Here is a 7,545-nt window from a genome sequence, read left to right as displayed (position 1 = left end):
TAGAGTCGAGTGCCTTATTGTTGATCAAACGTTGTCCATAACTGGATGACCATAAAGACAGTTGATGGGTACTTCACGAAGCATGCTGAGGGACATGAGTGACCTAGATGGAATTGCACATCCTACGTAAATGGATAAATGTCTACCGGTCCAATATTGAACTAGACAAGGATGACACGGTTTATGCCTTGTGTTCAATATAGACATAAGGGCAAAATGGTAATTATACACATAAGTATTATCACAAAAGGATTTGTCAGATCACATGATATTTTCGTGTCTTCGGTAGCAGTGATGTGTTGCTAGATACCGCTCATTGTTTATTATGTTAAATACGTGATTTAATATAATTGCTAATGTCGCGAAAACCTACAGGGTCACATACAAAAGGACGGATTGATGAGAGATAAAGTTCCTAAGGAACACCATAAGGTATGGTGCACTTAAGTGAATTATAGAACATCGTAAGGTACGGTGTACTTAAGTACAATACGAAATATGGTAAGGTACCACACGCTTAAGTGATTTTGGCATATCATAAGATATGAGCCACATACACTTAAGTGTGCTTTTTATCTTGCAGCCCACACAAGTGGTTCTATAAATAGAACCCTTGTGCAGAAGCATTCGTGCAGTTGTAATTTCATTTCTCCCTCTCTCTCTCTCTCACTCACTCACTCAAAGCCTTCATTCGTAGCAGCTAGCACTGAGATTGAAGGAATCCGTTTGTGTGGACTGAGTAAAAGAGTTGTCAACATTCAACATTCGTGATCGCTCTGTAGATCTGCATCAAAGGTTTCAATCGCCACAAGAGGTAACAATTTTATCAATGATCATGCTCATTCGTAAGGATCACTAAAGGAGATTTTTTTTAAATTCCATTGTATTTTGGATCGCTCTTCTCCTTCAACAAGGAGACAGTCCCTTAATTAAACCATCAGCTTTGATACCACTCTGATAGGAAATTAAGACATAATAACAGACTAATACACAACGGATACAAAATTCCCCAGACTCTTAGGAACCTTGAGGATCAACAACAAATATAAGACGATAAATTGAACAAATAAAGACACAAAAGAATATCGATATTTTTAACGTGGAAAACTCCTCATATGAGAGTAAAAGCCATGAGTCATTCAGACCAAAGAAATAACTCCACTTTAATCAATTAAGGGTACCATTGATTCTTAAATTGATTCACAAATTAGTGCTAATAAACGCAAATCACAAAGAAAACTAGCTTACAAATAAGAATCAAAAAGTTAAAAAAATTCCCAAATCTGTAGCTTTGATGCAAAGTATATAATTCTCATCTCAGACGTTTTTTTTTTAAAATTCTAAATGATCAAAAGTTATATACATACGTTACGAACGTTTCCTCCAAATTTAAGCTTGATCTGACAGTTAATGAATCAGGAATCATCTATTTAGTAGCACTGGTTGCAGAAAAACGGGAATAAGTTTCTCTCCTCTTTTCTCGCTTTTGAATCCTCTCTCTCTCGCACTATATTTGTGTGGAATGAGTAAATGCGTTGATCATCGTTCATCGCTTGTGATCATTCATCTGGTTCTGCATCAAAAAATTTAATCGTCACAAAAGATAATTGTTCTATCACATATCATACATCATCCATGAAGATCAACTAAAGAGATTCTTTTTTTATTTTCTGTTGCGTTTTGAATTGCTTTTTCTCTTCAATAAATACTTTCCACAATATATCTAATTCCATTTTTAGATTGAACACATAGTCATTAATACAACACATGTAATATACGTCACATCCCCGTTTTTTTAAAAGTTGTGATAATTCCAATACTTGTAATGAAAGGAGCCAGTGTGGGATGATAATAGCTAAGACATATTTTCCATATATTTGTAGTGTGGTTTGGGAGTTATTCAGTAGTGAATGATAGAGACATATAAAGGCCCTGCTGTAGGGTTCAATGGAGACATTATTGAATTGTCAACTCACAGTTTCACGACTATAATCTAGATGGCCTTGAGGCAAATAAATGGAAATGGTTTGAAGTAAGTTTGTAATTTGTTTTATAACATCTAACCCTTTTTAGGTATCTACATCTGTAGTAATTTTTTAAATTGTTTTTAAAATTCAACTGAAGCACTTGATGGGACACATATTCTAGTAACATTTGTTATGCATTTCAAAATACAAGAAGAAAGGATTTTGATAAGTTGGGTTGTAGGCTTTCAATGTTTAGCTTTACATGTGTTCATAATGAGTTTGTAAATTTGTTTTTAAATATAATGGATTGGGATACATGAATGAGACTTTTCCTATAAACATTAAATGCATCTTTTTTAACATTTTAAACTTTAAAAACTATTTTATGGCTTATATCTGCGGATGCTTGTTATCACTAAACATGTGTAAAATAAAGTAATTTTATAATTGTTTTTTCATAAATGAATTGAATTACATCATTTTATCCAAACAATTTTTTTTTGAAAATGAAGCAATTCAAATACTTCATTCAATCTATAAATTTTAAAAATGAAGAGAATTCAAATGAACCATTCGAATTCAATGAAATTTCAAATTCCTTTAATTTTAAATTGACTCATTCAAACACACACTAATAGTTCTTCATATTCCTGCTATAGGTCAATATACAGATATTTTAACCAAACTTCTCTTTCTTTTGAAGTTTCTTCCGCTTAAAGACAAGCCTCAAGTAATGAACAGACCAACTCTCTCTCAAGAGATGACTCCACGTTTGAAGAGAAACTAATAGAGTATAGGGTAGTAATAATTCTAATAAAAAACTTATGTCACGTGTGATTAAATGATATAGCTATTCCTTTGGAAGAACTAGCTTCGTTGAGTTAACAACAATTAATTATTGTATATAAACTCTATCAAGAGTTCGTTGTAATCAAGGTAGTCAAACTCGAAATCATATACAAGATCGGATTGGGGTAATTAGATCGTGAATCAGAAGATCGTAACATGGATCGTAAGATCCTATCACATTTAAAAATTCATATATATTTTGCATATAGATTAATAATATGCATATGACACTATATAATATAAAAATAAAATTCAAATAACACTAAAATCACTTTAAAAAACTGAAATTTCATAGGATAATATTCATTAAAACTAATTCAAGACAATTCAAAACAATAGCAAATAACAATTGAAAACTTATAAGAAAAACTTAATGAAAATTCACTCAATTTCCAAACAATTCATGTTAGAGTTGGTCATAATCACTCAATGGATCATCATTGTCTTCATTATCTCCTCCATCTTTATTTTCATCTTCAAAGTTATCATCAAATTCATTTTCATCTATCCTTCCATCATGTTCATCTTCTAGATCATGAACAAAAATATTATCCTCTTGAATTTGTTTTTGATTCATTTGAATAAAGTCTTCATCCGAAATTTCAATGTCGCCATCTTCATCCATAAGCCAGTCATCATCAGATCCAAGGTCATCAAACTCTACCTCAAATGTTCTTCTCCCTTTTTTTGGACAATCTTGAATTAGCCATCACAAATACAACATCATTCATCATTTTTTTGTTTCAAGCGGATCCTTCTTTTTGTATGGACCTTAATTACAGTAAATGAAAAAAAAATAACATAAGCAAGATGAAAGCCTTATACAATTAATTATAAATTCTTAAAGTCTTACCATCTCAAAAGCACTCCAATTTTACTCACAACCCGATGAACTAAATATCAAGTTGAGTATGCGGATAACAAATCTTTAGAGATCTGGACATTCAAACCCAACTGAATCCCACCAATCTGTCAGAGTAGATTTCTCAAGTGTTTGTTTGGCAAATTTTGTGCCAAAATACTCTAATTGTTTCTTGAAGTCATGCATTTGGACTTCAATCTTAGCTTGTTCTTCAGGATCACCCACCATTTTAGTTAAACAGTTCATTAAACCTTTTTTAACCTCAATATCAGCTTTGAATCTAGGGTCGTGATGCATCTGTGGGTTGAGATAATAGGCTGCAACATGCAGTGACCTATGTAGCATTTTGTCCCATCTATCACCAATCATATTCCAAATAGGCTTGTAACTACAAATTATAATAATTTGAGTTATTTTTAATATTTGATATCAAGTACGGACACAAAGACTTCAATAAAATTAAATAAAACAAAGATACCTTTTATTTACACCATTAAAATTCTTTTGAATTTCCTCCTTTGCTTGGTCCACTACCTCATAGATTAATCCAATGACTGGTTTTTGATCTGAATCAACTAAACGAAGCACTTCAATGAGAGGTATAGCACCTCTTAAAGAAATGACAATATTCTTCCAAAAAAATTTGTCCAAAACCACATCTTCAATGGCTTTGCCATCTCTTAACTTTGCACATCTGCTCCACTTCCATTCTTTGGAAGTGAACATTCTTATCAAAGCTTCCTTGTTCTCATACAAGCACACTAAAGTAAGATAATACGTGGCAAATCGAGAAGCGCATGGCCTCACCAAATCTTTGTTTTTTGTGTGATGATGTAAAATAGAAATGAGATAAGTTCTTGAATAAATAATTTTTTTTTACCCTTTGGAATTGTCTCTTCATGAACTGATACCTTCTTCTCCAAATCTTCAAGCATCAAATCAAGACAGTGTGCGGCACAATGTGTCAAATATAATTTATTCCTCGTTTGCATCAGCATCTCACCGGCAACCTTGTAGTTTGCCGCATTATCTGTCACGATCTGAATGACATTATCTTCTTCAATCTCTTCAACAACAACATCAATCATTTCAAAGATTTTGTCGGTTGTTTTGCGTATGTTGGATGCATCAACAAACTTCAAAAATACAGTACCCTTTGGACTATTAACTAGAAATTCAAAATTGTCATCCTCTTCCGATCAGTCCATCCATCGGTCATTATGGTGCAGCCAATGTTCCTCCATTCCTTTCTATGTTCTTCCAAAGCTTCATGTGTCAACTTCATTTATTGGTTTAACAACTTAATTCTCAAGTCATGATAAGATGGTGGTTTGAATCCATTACCATGTCTTGAAATCATATCACACATGATGGTGAACTCCTCACTCCTTGCTACATTGAATGGTATGGAATTATTGTAAAAAAAACCTTGCAATTGCTTGACATGCATCATCTCTTAAACCCTTCTTTAGAACTGCATTGATGCTAGGTTGTAAGCTGAAGCACCTTTTGTTAAATACGTTTCCAGAGTTGTTACTGGTCATTCTTTTTGAGCCCGCCTCTGACATCTCTTCCTCCACCATTGCCTCTGTTTTTGTATCAAATTTTCTTGCAATCTTGAACAAACTTGTAGTATTTCTCTCTTGATTTCATCTAGGACAGTCTTACATGCTTCAACATCTTTTTGAGTTCCAGCCAAGTGATGGTTTAGCCTGTAGACTCCTTCAATTACCTTTTTTTGACAATACTTGCATTCGATTTTTCTGGATTATCGGGATCAATAATGTCATGTTTCCATGCTATATCAGTTCGATTACGAGGAGCATTTTTTTGTAGTTTTTTCTGGCATGGTAATGGTGGTGCAATTGCAGAGGGACAGTCAAAGCGCCAACAACTAAAGTTCCAAAAGTAGAACTTGAAGCCATTGGAGAAAGATTGAAATTGTTTTTAATAGAGAATGAAAGGCTATTTTAACGTGAGAGAGAATATGGACAATGAAATATTGAGTGAGATGGTGACTCTATTTAACCTGAGAGAGGTGAAAGAGTTTAACGTGAATGAATTAGAATGAATAAATGTATTTTGGGAAGTTACACTAATCATGATGTATTTTGGGAAGTTGAATAAATTCTTAATTATTGGGTGGTTGAATATTGATTACTCCTAGTTATTATAATTTATCCTAGTTATTAGGTAGAAAAAAATCGTTTCAGATTTTAAAAAAGAAAGTTTTTTAAGGTTTTTCTAAACCGGGTCGCAAATCCGACCCGCGAACCCGAATTCATGGGGCTTTAAACAAAAATGATATTTTTCAATAGAAATGGCGATTCTACCATTTTCACGTGATATCACGAAGATTCTGGTCGTGCGTACCAAAAAACGATTCTGGTCATTCTCTGGCATGGTGGGGAGTTGCAAGATCGTAAAATCGTATGATTCTACGAGTAGGATCGCGATTTTGACTACCATGATTGTAATCATATTGAAATCATAATTGAAATTATATTGAAACAGGAAAAATAGAATGAATGCAATTCTATCTCTAGCTTCTTTTCTCTTCTTCCATTTCTCTCTTTCTAATAGTTGTATGTATAATTTTGGAAAAAGTTATGATTATTCTGAAGTTTGTCAATGTTAAAAAATTGAAATAAAGATGGTTCAATGGATAAAACAAACAAAATACAGAGAATTTCATGATGTCGGCATTCTTGCTAAGTGAGAAATGTGCATAATGCATGTTTATTTATGGCAGAATCGGAGCCAAACGACATGATGAAAAGGTTCTTTAAATGCTTCATTCAAGATTAATTTTTTATTATCCATGAAAATTAAATCATTGCTCACTTAAAGTTAAATTCCATCTCTTGTTTTATAAAATATTTGTTCCTTCTGAAGGATTTAAGATAAACTTTTGATAATCAATAAATATAAATTATAACATATTATTATATAAAAGAATATAATTGACAATGATAAGAACGATGTCCTATGTAGGATTTGAGAGATTGCTATTGGAAGAATGAGTATGAGAGGATTATTATCCTTATTGTTGTTTAAGGTTTTAGAGTATTTTAATCGTTTAATAGGATAATGATTAAATAACTAAACGGTTGAGGGTAGAGACCTCTCATTGAATTTAACTGAATGGTCAAACTCATCATGGTCCATTCAGACATAAAACTCAATCATACAATTCATCAATAATTAGTGGTTGATAACAATTGACTATAATATAACTAATTAATAATTAATCATTTCAATCCATATTTGATTAATTAAATAATTAATCTAATAATCTCTCACTTGGATTATAATGATTAATTATTAAAAATATTGATTTTAATATTAAAATTTTAATAATGATAAAAACACTAACCAATTAAAAGAGAAGTAAGTTTCATCGCTGCAGAAATTGTTTTTGATAGGGAAAATAAATCATACATTTTAAAGACTCACCACTTATATAAAGAATGATGGACTCAGAGTAACATATTTAAATTAAGAGTAATATGTTATTAAAGAATGACCCAAGCATATGAAAATGTTATTGATAAACTCCCACTAACCCAAAATATCATAAGACTTACTCTTGTGTATAAGTCGGTGATAAGTGATTTACTAATGAGTTTAAGTCAAATAATATCCACATAGGTCTAACAATAGTAATTACACTTAATCATAAGTACTTTCATAAAACAATATCATACTCGATAGGAGTATTGATATTATACTTGTACTTTCGTATTTATGACCTCAAGAGTGTGGATGTTGAATATAGAATAACACAATATTATTGTATACTAAAGAATTATTGTGTCTTTTCAACATCGACCTAAACATCAAATTATGATGTTTCCTGAGATTAAG

At 31.9% G+C, this 7,545-nt stretch overlaps 1 pseudogene; it reads right to left on the bottom strand.

The window, feature by feature from the left end:
- Positions 1-3,201: 3,201 nt before the first annotated feature.
- Positions 3,202-5,603, bottom strand: LOC127091874 (uncharacterized; annotated as a pseudogene).
- Positions 5,604-7,545: the final 1,942 nt, after the last annotated feature.

This window comes from Lathyrus oleraceus, chromosome 6, assembly GCF_024323335.1.
Source record: "Lathyrus oleraceus cultivar Zhongwan6 chromosome 6, CAAS_Psat_ZW6_1.0, whole genome shotgun sequence".
NCBI lineage: Eukaryota > Viridiplantae > Streptophyta > Magnoliopsida > Fabales > Fabaceae > Lathyrus > Lathyrus oleraceus.
The sequence above is the reverse complement of the archived record's forward strand: the minus strand, read 5'-3'. Positions and strand labels throughout refer to the sequence as shown.